We start from the raw sequence: 12,286 nt of genomic DNA on the forward strand, positions 1-12,286 counted from the left end.
TCGACGTGATAAAACTGCCAATCAGATAGCAGCGAATTATCGATTGGAACAGTGACACACGAAAACCGTACGAGCAGTCTAGAGCGCTTATCGGTCCTGCTTTCTGTCTAGCCTAACCAGTTAAGTCCAGAACAGCCTCTGCAATATGAATCATTATATTTCAAACATACTGAGTTTATATACCAAACAGACTGACCACAACGTACCAATAAAATAGAAAATAACATTTGTACAAGATTTAGCCAAATGTGGCCGTGAATGTGGGAGGCAGCAACTAATAGGCTAGGGATAACTCAAGAATGGTAAATCGTATAATAATAGTCTATAGGTCAAAATAAAGCTTATAATAAGAGAAATACGAATATGAATAATTTAGTTATTTAGCAATTATACGATAAAAAATATATACATAATACTGGTCCATAAATTGATCCCAAAGTTACCATTCACTATTTTTATCGGGACATAACACTATACAATACGAATTGACCAATAATAGGGACGTTATCTATTATCATCGAAGTAAAATTTCAATGTGCCCTCAGTTCAGTTTTGATTATGTTTCAGTGAAAGAAAAAGTTCTGCTACCTGTTGAGCATAGGTAATGTTTGGAAACATACGTCAAAAAATCTAAAAATAAAAGCATTCATAATACTTTGGTTAATCATATTCTAAAGCTAACAAATTGGTTAGGATTGTTAGTATCTCTTGTGGAAGCTTCTAATATCTCAAGATTTTTCATAATCTTTGTTTTCACTTCATAACCTAGCTGTTGAAGTGAAACCTTCTATATTTCCCACCCCTCGTTTCCCTTTTGGAGTTCTTGAGTTAAAAAATTCTCGAAGCTAGGAACCATCCAAGAATGTAGTGTTCTAAAAATTAAAAATGCATAATGTGTCAATCATGACTTTTCTTCCAAACTTTCATTTAATTTTATTGTTTTGATATTATCTTCATTTCTAAATCTTTAAAATGTTAAGTGTTTGAACATTTCTTTCCAAAACAATGATCATTAACATTACATCTGATAATACATCGACGAATATTGTTGATATCCATCTCTGTTTACCATGCTTGTGAAATAAGGCTATATCGAGGCAATACACACAGTATCCACATATGCCAATTAGAGACTGACCATTTACAGTCCTAAAAATATCAATGGGAAGATCCAAACAAACAATACTGAATGAATTTAAAAAACCTGATGTTAACATCTCGTGTTGCTATATACTTGTCAAGTGCAACTGTGTCCATATATTACCAAAATGAATGTAAAGTTGTATGCAATATCAAGGGTATTAAGTCTATCCAGAAAGGAGCTCTGAGATTTAAATGCTGATTTATTATCAAATACCAGAAGAGATCTCCTGACGATTCAAACTTTCGTCATATAAATTCGTCATCAAAAATAATATGCTTCTTGAAACTTCATTTACTGTTAATCTTTATTGAAATCAATCTAATCACAATAGGTTATCTGAACAATTGAAATTCAAGAATCTGCTTCTCGTCTCTGTTAGCTTATTCGGTCATCAAGCTTCAAAACTTCAGGACAGCCAAATTCAAACCGTTTCACTTGTTTACTCCCAAATACATAACACCATATAATTTAATGGGTTATCGTATTAACTACCTTAACAGGGCCAGTGAATTCATTTGTTGGGTCATTTCGTTTCCCTATATTTCTATCATAGCAGATGTGTATTGATCAATGTTAAACCACCATTGAAAATCTAGAAGCCCCGGACGACCGTTTCTACTTGATATGGAACTTCTCAGTAGTGAGCATCCACGATCCCACAAGCAGGATTCGAACTCAGGTCCTAAAGTCTCGCGCACAAACTCTTAACCTTTAGACCACAGATCTGGCATCAAACGGTATAATTTCTAGGCTCAACCAACCCGCTGTTAAACAGTGATCGGTTCAAGATTTAAAGAACTCAAAAATCTCCACAACACGATACTAACAATTATTATATGCTCAGTAATGGCTAGCTTTGGAAGAAATTTCCCAGTGAATTAAAATCAAATATCTAGTGACAAGGTAGTACCTGGTCACTAGATATTTGTTTCATCTTGCTTTCAGTTGATTTCACTTCATGGTGAAAAGTACATTAAAAATTCACGTAATCTCTACAAAACCACTTAACTCTTTTTTTCTCCAAATCTGATTCTTGCAACTAAATACTTTCTTTGTACTAGTCTCAATGAAAATGTTAACACTTTATTTGTGAAGTTACACGAATAACTGAAGACATATTTTCCTTATAACAACGAAACATCTCTTTATACTACTCAATAATATATAATCACAATGCTGCTAAATGGTAAATAAAAGTTTACTTTGTACAAGTCAACTTTATACGATTTTACAAAAACACAAAATACTCCAGTAAAAATTACGTAATTTAATGACTTAAAAATATGCACTAATTTCTTCTGATAACTATATTTTATATTTGATAAAAACCCTACAAGTACTTTTAAACAATTCAAAGCATATCAATCACTTCATGTTAATTAGTTAGGATCAGTTGACTGAAAAACACTTGGTTATATGTTTCTCACTAGTTAGTATTCATCAACCAAGTATATCCATAATCTTGATGTTACTGTCGTCCGAATCTTAGGATATGAACATTCAACATTTATGATGGGTTCATTGATGTATGTTAACCAATCTTTTTAACAATAATTACGTCCGAAAGATGTTTTCTTCAATCGAATCAGTCATCACCTTCCCTAACAATAATTTGTTATATAAGTTACCTGGTCACTATCATATATACAAACACCAGTTAATTTTTAAATGTTACAACGTATATTTTTTACATTATTAGTGAAGTTTGACTGAGACATGATGTAGAATTGTGAATAATGAAAACTGAAAGGATATTCTTAAATTTTAAGTAGCCTTATACCGAAATCCAACAAGCAATAACCATTTACTAGTTTAGATGTTTCTTTCGAAATAACAATGGAAAATTATTAATTTAATAGTTGAGTTCATGAGTTAATTAAAGTTAGACCACTATGAGAAACCATAGAATGATGTTTATAAATAGTTGGTGATTTTAGCATTTTCCAACGGATAATTATCATCCAAATTGGTAAAATTATCTCTAACAGCAAACAAGTGAAGAAGATTGTGACGAATTTCGTGGGGAAAGACAGTATTATACGTCAGAAATTCATATAAAACTCGATATATAATTTACCAATGAAACAAATCCTAATTTTACAGTTCTCATTCAAAGGGAGAATACATAACATATATATATATATATATATATATATTGTAGTGTAATGCTTCGCTAATTTTTCACCTCGATAACCCTTATGACACAAATCTCAACAGTGCATGAAATCAGAGGGCAAAGAGAAGCTGCAACTACAGTTTATTATCGAATGATGCAGGCCACAAAGCTACAAGCACATGAGTAAGTATCAGCGAGCAGGAGTAAGCAATTACATAGACAAATTTATAGTCAAATTGTATAAGGGCGCAGAACACAAACAAAAGCTAATAATAGGATTTGCGTGCATGATATATATGGGGAGTGAGGATGAGTCATCGAATGATATTTAAGCAGTCAACGTTTTGTCTGGTCTGTCATGTGTTCTAGTGGTCATAACAGTACAAAGAAATATGCAAATTGTTACTATCCTAATGACAATGTCTGTTAAGTAAGTTAGTAAAAGGGCTTAACCAAAATTGACCATAATCGAAAGTGATTGTAAGATGGTTACTACAATAACTCCCCCCTGCAAGCAAAGATATATGAAAAAATGTCTGTATTTGCACAAAGTACGGTCAACTGAGTAGAGTAGTTACAGTCGTTTGAAAGTATGGCCTTGTACAAAATTAGAATGAAGCTAATGTGTGCTGTGTATTTCGTTCGTGCACTTCCGTGAGGCTGCACAAAAAAGTGGTAAGAAATAGAAGAAATGTGGTATCGCTTTAAAAAAAATTACACATATAAGCGTAAGTGTATATGAGATATGCCGAGTTTTATGGTGTATAACATGAGCTTGATAATCCATATGTATACAGGGAAGGGTAAAAATTATGATTAATATTCAAAATAGCAGAAAATTATTAATAAAAGATTGTAGCGTTAAATATATATTAGTAGAATGACCAGAGGAACGGAATGGTGACTGCGGAGACGAGATATGCGGAGTCGTATTCCTTTTTGGTCATGAAGCCTAGCGTGGTTTGTATAGTTAGAGGGATATGCGCTCAACCTTGTTTGTTACGAAACCGTACTAAGGCATGGTAAAAATACCAATACATATGATTATCGATGACAGCAAGTGAGACTGACTTGGATGTGACGAACAAGAGTGTATCTTTGAGAGACCAGCTCAAAACTCTATATTCTGGTATACATTGCAACGAGAATAGAATATTAATTGCAGTAATTGAAACTGGGTGCAGGATAGTTGCTATTATATATATATATATATATATATATATATATATGATGATTTTCAATAGGCAAATGTAGAACTATTTAAAAAAACAGATATTTTCAATTGTACAGAGAGGATATCTAGCTGTGAAGCATTCGCATTACAAAAGAAACAGTAGATAAACTATAGTTTTATGGACGAACCAAGAAAACAAAGATAACAAGTGTTATAGAAACTCTCCTACAATCAATTTCGATTATGGTTAAATTTCGGTTAAGCCCTTTTTATTAACTTACTTAGCAGACAATGTTATTCGAACAGTAACAATTCTCATATTTCTTTGTACTATTATGATCACTACCATGTCTGTATAAACGTATACGCTTGATCACATGAGAGACTCTAGCTAAAACGTTGGCAGCTTGAATATCGCTCCATGATTCATTCTTCTTCCCATGCATCTATTACTCGAATCCTATTATAAGCCTTTGCCTTGCCTAGCTGCGCCTTATTCTATTTGACTAGAAATTTGCCTCTGTATTTGCTCGCGTAAACAGATTCTCCTCTTTGCTTCTAATTCGCTTGATGCGCTTATAGCTTTGTTATCCGTGCTATTTGCTAATAAACTGTAGTTGTTGCATATTATTACCTTCTGGTTTCAAAACACCGTTGGGGTTTATATAATAACGGTTACAAAGGTGATTGATTAACGAAGCAAAGACACCACAGTCTTGTACTTTGACGCGAAACGCATTCATCTACGTAGTTAAATGAAATTTTAGCTTATGGAAGTTGGTGATGAAAACTCTCACCTCAATTCCTAACCCTAAATTCTAACTGTAAATCATAATCCTAATTCCTCATAGTAATTTACAACCGTCTTTTGACCTATGTAATTAAGTAACTTGTCTTTAGCGTCGTTCACAGGTCGTCGATAAATTATAGTCTCACCGAATCAGTTAATTAACTGAAATACATTTGTTATAGAATAGATGGAATATGTCTAGCAGTGGAAACCGAGACTTGTGTTTCATTTTATTTCAGACTGGTCAATTTGACGTATCTGAACCCGTGTTGACGTTCACAGCATAATTAATCAAATTAAAGTAAATCACATTTAGCTTATATATCAATTTGAAAGAGAGAATAAAGACTGTAGATCAGAAATTATTATTTTAGATTATTGTTTGTGTTGGTTAACTCAAATCTCAGTTTATTCACAAGGGGAACTAATAAAATTTAGAATTATAAGATTACAGAATGATACCATTTGCTAAAACTTTGATTAAACCCAGTCTCATGATGAGTTCTCATTGATGATACTTTTCATTTTGAAAGTAAGATCCTGAGAAATAAATCATTTTTTAAGAACTAGCCGTCAACATACTTTGAAGTTATTGTACTAGATATCCTCAAAATGATCCTATAACACATGAGTAGCCATCAAGTCATTGCTTCCTCAGACCATTAAGAATGAACAAACTAAGTGTTCTTAACCAGTTGTACTGACTTGAGTTACAGTAAGTGATTCTAAGACCTACCATTTCAATTTCACGGGGATTTTATTTTCGTCTCACTATCCATATAGAAAAAATATAATAACTCCCACAACACTAAACAGTTTGACACTAATCGAATCATTCATATTATTATCATCTGTGGTAACTGTTCAGAAATGAGTTATTCATAGTAATAGCATGGTATGTAAACATTATCCTTCTCTTTAACTCTTCGGATTCACTATTGATTAAAATCAATTATTGATTTGTTACTCTCTTTACATTCACTAATTGCAATGAATGAAACTATTTCATATTATTTAAAATTCAATATTGTTTATTTTATCATGTGTACGTACATTTAATTTTATTGATCCGAAAAGTAAATCATCTGATCGCTAAACGTAAAGAGAACTTAATTTAACAGTAAACAAAACAATGCCACTTTTACATGAATACATTCTATGTATGTGTTTGTATTTAATTGAAAAACTGAAATAATAATGTGTCCAAGACATGTGATCGGTAAATGACGGTTACTTATAGCATACAGAGCTAACGAATATTGAAGAAGAACAATAAAGAACTGTCTGGGCTATTTGTATATCTTTTTAAGCTATTACGAATAATATTGATTCATTATTGAAAGGGTTTATATCTATACATTCTTGATACTAAGGTCTACAATTTACAAGTCTCTTTTAGTGTATGCACATCCTGAGGGGATTTCCGCAATACTACCGATATAGTCACAAGTTTTTTAGTAAAGTTGTAAAATGATTAGCTGTGAAATCCAGAACGCACATTTTGTCCCATTTGGGACTTGTGACTATGGGAACTCAGTATTTTAGTGTGAACATCAATAGTGAGATGCACACATAGCCGATTGATGAGTCCTAATAGGACGAACGCGAATTTCGAATTCCACCGCTACTCACATAACAAGTATAATAAGACAGTCATCATAAAATTCACAATCCAAATTTACCATCACAAATATTATTGACTCGTATTATGCCTTGAAAAATTACGATTTTTTCCCCCATTCGGGATGAGATTAACAATTTTCGAAGTATCATTAGATAGCATGCAAAAGTAAATAAGTTTTATCTTAATGCATCCTAATATACCATGACCGTAGCTACTTCTATTCTAATGATTAATATACAAAACCCTACAGCTCGTAAACATTAGACGAGTATACCACAGATTATTCACTTTTTACAAATAAAAATATAATTTCTTAAGATTAATTGGGAATCATATAAAGGATCTTTCAGATTTTTATATGACTATCTAAAATTGATTCATTGAAATAAACTTCTTCAATGGTCAACCTTTGCCAAAACTTATTAATGAATGTTATAATATTACAAATACTACATTTTTCATAGTTGAAAGCGTGAGTCAATTGAAGCTAGACCACCATGGAAACCTGGAAACAAGCTTTCAACTATGAAAAATACTAAATCTCCACAAAACCCCTTCTGATAATTAAAATACTACATTGTTATTTACATGATTGATTGATGATTCAATTCATTTCTGTTTATGCCTTGACCTTATATTAGTATCCACCACTTACTATGATAGAAAAAAGAAATAGCGGTTCTATTTCACTACTCATATTTTGATTATTAGTAATAAAGACAGAAACGATTGACCTTTTTTTGTCATAAAAGTACATCATAGAAGGGTATATCGTAAATATTGACAAATAATTGTACAAAATTATTATCAGTTCATATTCACATTTGTCGATATTTTAACTAAATTCTTTTTTACAGCTTCTTTCATATTTGATTATCATTTTTTTTACTCAGGTCTTTATATTCTCTATTTCAACGTTTATTCGTTCATTTTGTAGAAGAAATCACTGTCAAAACTGTTTTAAATAAGATTTCTATTTTTTTTTGTTGTAAAAAGAGAACAACATCATAACAACTTAGATACATAATCGATATTAAATGGCCTCACAAATTTTGATTATAAGAACATGGGCGTATCGCCATATATATATATATGTCACGATAAAACAACTGATTTCGATAAAAACTTGAAAAATAGCTAAGGTCACCTAATAGATAAATTATTTCGGAAGCCGATCTCTCAATTCAAATATGATATAAATTACAAAGGACAGAGACATCGAGTAATTGAATAAATCTATACGAAGGAATTACAGTTGTCACTTTCTAGTCCCAAAAGAAATTAACGTTAACTACTGCATATATATAAGTTCCATATCAAAGTGAAAAATGATTGATTGATTTTTTTAAAAGTGTATTTGAAAATCATTAAAAACTGTCATTGTCTCAAAGTTTTGACTTATCAAATGAAACTTTTATACTGACACCAAGGCTGACTAACTTATTCAAAATATCATGTATTGTATGAGATGCAACTGCTAAGGTCTGTCCGCAAGGTTATATATGTTTCGAATCCCTATTCAATTGTATTCACTTGTGTTATGAATTGATAACTGACTTGATAAAATAATGAAATGACCGAGGCAGCCAAGGTAACAATTTACCCAAAACACAGATCCTTAAATCCCTATCGAATGAAATTAAAAAAACAGAACAACTGACTGAAGGCATGAATATACATTACTATGTAATCAAAAGTATAATTTACATTGATACATATTCAGACACAACGAACTATATCAATAGGCACTTCGTACTAGTGTTTGACACTACAGCTACCTACATTTTGATAATATTTGACGGAAAGCAGAAAAAATATCTAACAAAATCAGTTTTATTCAATTCAGAAATCGTTTGCAAGATGATTATGTATGTCACTGTTATGAGCAGCACGATGAAAACGTGAACTTTGTACCCATGGCGTTAAACATTAAAAAGACATTCATAGTACTATGGTAAAATGGTTATTACGGCTGAGAGTAACAATGAGACTATTGGATGGTAAATAATTTCAATTTCCTATAATTACAGGTTGTCTGCACAAAATAATTCGAATCCGTTGACCAGACACTATCATCAACAACCTACTGTGGGAGAAAACAAACCAAATTCTAGTGGAGGAAGATATCAGGAAGAAGCGTTGGAAGTGGATAGGACACATATTGAGGAAAGCATCCAACTGCATCATAAGTCAAGCACTCATTTGGAATCGACCTTAAGCAGAATGATCAACTCTCATTGGTTGCCAAATGACTTCGATTTTTCTATTGATTAACTGTTTGTTGCATGGTAAACAATTAGAGTCACGTGACTGTGTGTGTGTGCGTGTGCGTGTGCGCGTGAGTAAGTGAGCATGGCATCAGCCACACAAAACTAACAGTTCCACTTCATTTCATCTCACCAGTGAAAATAATAATAATAATAATAATAATAGTGCAGATATTTCAGTAGTGGACACTTGTGCTACCTTCTCATATTACCTTACTGAGAAGGAGACATTATTGAAAATGAAGACTAATTTGATAAGTTGAAATTTGTCATCAAATAAGAAATGTGTGAAGCCAACTAGTTAGTCTATCGATGGTGACGACACTAAATTTCATTCAGTCAATACAACATACCATTACTATTATTATTATTATTATTCGTCTTCATCTTCTCCTCTTGTTCCGTCACCATGATCGAGAAACACCTATCGTGTTGTGAAAGCAGTGATGTGATTCATTGATTTCAACTTGTACAACACTGAGAACGAAAGCCTAAAACTATGTCTCGTCACTAAATCACATTTCCTCTTCAATCATAATCGAATTGATTGTTTCATATTGGACAAAACTAGTTTTGACAATACAATACAAATTATCATTCTTAAACACACTATTTGTCATGATTATGAAGGTGAGTCGACCATCATCACAGTGAACGAGTGAGTGAGTGAGTCATTCAGTATGTCAGTCAGTGAGTTATTGAGTGATTGATTAATTGATTGATTGAGTGTGAGAGTAAGTGAGTGAACAACCACCATTTCGAAATCTACAACAGACTACACATCCAAATTGAAACTGATATGAAAACTCTGATTGAAGAATCAAAGTGAAAATTCGTCTGAAGTGTTCGTTTGTGAACAATATTCACCACTTCAACAACAATGTTATCATCATGTCTGACGTGATGTTGATCAACTGAATGGAAAAACAAGCAAGCACGTGTTGGATCATCGAAATAACTACATTGATGCATATTATTCATTGATTGGTTGATTTGAACAAACAGAGATTGGTACAATGGGGAACCAAATACATATTCGTCACACAGTAACAATGAGACCAGCAGTAGTTATCATTGATGTGTGTGAGGTCTGGAATACTGTCGGGGTACCCAAATCGAAGTAGGTGATCTCCTTAGGAATGCACATCTACTATTTAACCTGACGTTTAATCCACAATACAGTGGAGCCAGGTTACGAGATTCAGTCTTATTATAGACGGTGTTTAACAGTTAGTTTATACACCATTTAGTCCCTCAGGATCCTTGAACCTATGTGCACCACTGGTTTGGAACGAGGGTTTCCCAACTCACTTAGTTGGATTCTCAGTATCCCCTAACCCGGCTAATGTGCCGGGCATTCGCTCACCATCCTCTCAAGTTCCTAAGCAATATCCACACTGCGAGAAAGCAGTCAATACGACTTCCATCACAGTGACTGTATATGTGTGGCTATGTTAGAGCATTTCGAGAGAGAGAGAGAGAGAGAGCATTCTCACCACCCTCGACCGTACCAGGACATCTGGGGACATTGATACACATGCTACTAATTTTATATTCAGAAATTATTCGCTTCAACATGTATCCGTGTCCATGTCAAGGTGTGTGTGTATTTGTTTGTGCGAGTGTGCTTGTAAATAACCGTGTCTTATGAACATTCATGCATTTTGCTACCATCCGTTCGGATCATGCAGAGAAACCGTGGTCTATGGTGTGTATGGGGGTGTGGGTGGGTGTGTACGTTGATCACCAAATGAAATACTCACGTGAGTCAGTATCATATGATGATTAACTGTACACACATATTTGTCAACTGTCAAATGATGTGGTTAAAACGAGTTGAGTGAAGATGTAGATGGAGAGATGATTGAGGAATTAAATATCTGAAGAAACACTGTCAATGAGAAATACAACTAACATCGTCCACACATTATTACCATTATTACCACTATGATTATTATCATTACTATTATTATCATCAGAGTTTGTTGATTTTCATATGATTTCACAAAATTCGAAATAATTCTCATCACAACATGGAGTTGGATGTGTGATGATGGGATTCCATCTGATTGATTGCAAAGTATTGAGTTCACCATTACACGTGTATACACTGTGGTCTGTCCTATGTGATGTTTGAACAACACAAAGAGAAATACTACTAGCAAACTGGTGTGAACCAGTTGTCCAACACTCTCTAACTCCTTCACGACTCAATCTTAAATTTAAACTAATGTTTGAAAATAGATAATATGATGGTAAAGACCACTTTCACTTGTAATCCTCTCGTCTACATTTCACTCTCTTCTCAAATATAATGATTGAAATCGGAAGTGACATGTGCAAACTCCATGTGAATATGAAGTGAGAGTGATTGTAACACCAACAAATTATCATATAATCATTTATGTTAGAAGATAGATAAATGTAGAAAGTTGAATGAACTTGTCTACTATCATCATTCTAACTAGTTAGTATTTATGATCCTAAGATATTTATCACTATGCATATTATGTAATCATTAATTGATTAAATATTTCAATATATGAACATGAAATATGCCCAATTTTTAATGAAATACATGGAAATCGTTTATTCTAGATATGCAATTCTTTATAATCCATATGATAATCAAATAATAATGATTTATATAAAAATTCAAGAAAAAAAAATCAATTTTTTTTAGAAAAAAAAATAGTCAAATTAACTTTTTTATTTCATCAATCAATATATAATCAATAATCAATAATAATAATAATAATAATAATAATAATAATAATGAAATAATTTCATTATTCATAATTAAATGAACTTATCATTCTTTACATAGTTGTTGTTTAATGAATAAAAGAGAAAAATTATATTCATATTATTATTATTATTGTCTCATTCATATGATTTACTATTTATTATATATGTAAACATTTTTTTCATTATATAAGTTCAGTCAAAAGAAAAAAATTTTATTTTTTTTTATTTATGTATGTGAACAAAGTCAAGGATAATACTCTTGTTTTTTTCAGAGATTATTGTATTTATATATATAATAGACAAAACATATCATTATATCGATTGAAATGGATATACTCACTTTTTTTTGTTTTGACTTAGTGATTATTTCATTGTTACTTATTCATATTCATCTACAAAAAGAAGTGGATGATGATAATAGTT

This window comes from Schistosoma mansoni, chromosome W (assembly GCF_000237925.1).
Source record: "Schistosoma mansoni strain Puerto Rico chromosome W, complete genome".
Classification (NCBI taxonomy): domain Eukaryota; kingdom Metazoa; phylum Platyhelminthes; class Trematoda; order Strigeidida; family Schistosomatidae; genus Schistosoma; species Schistosoma mansoni.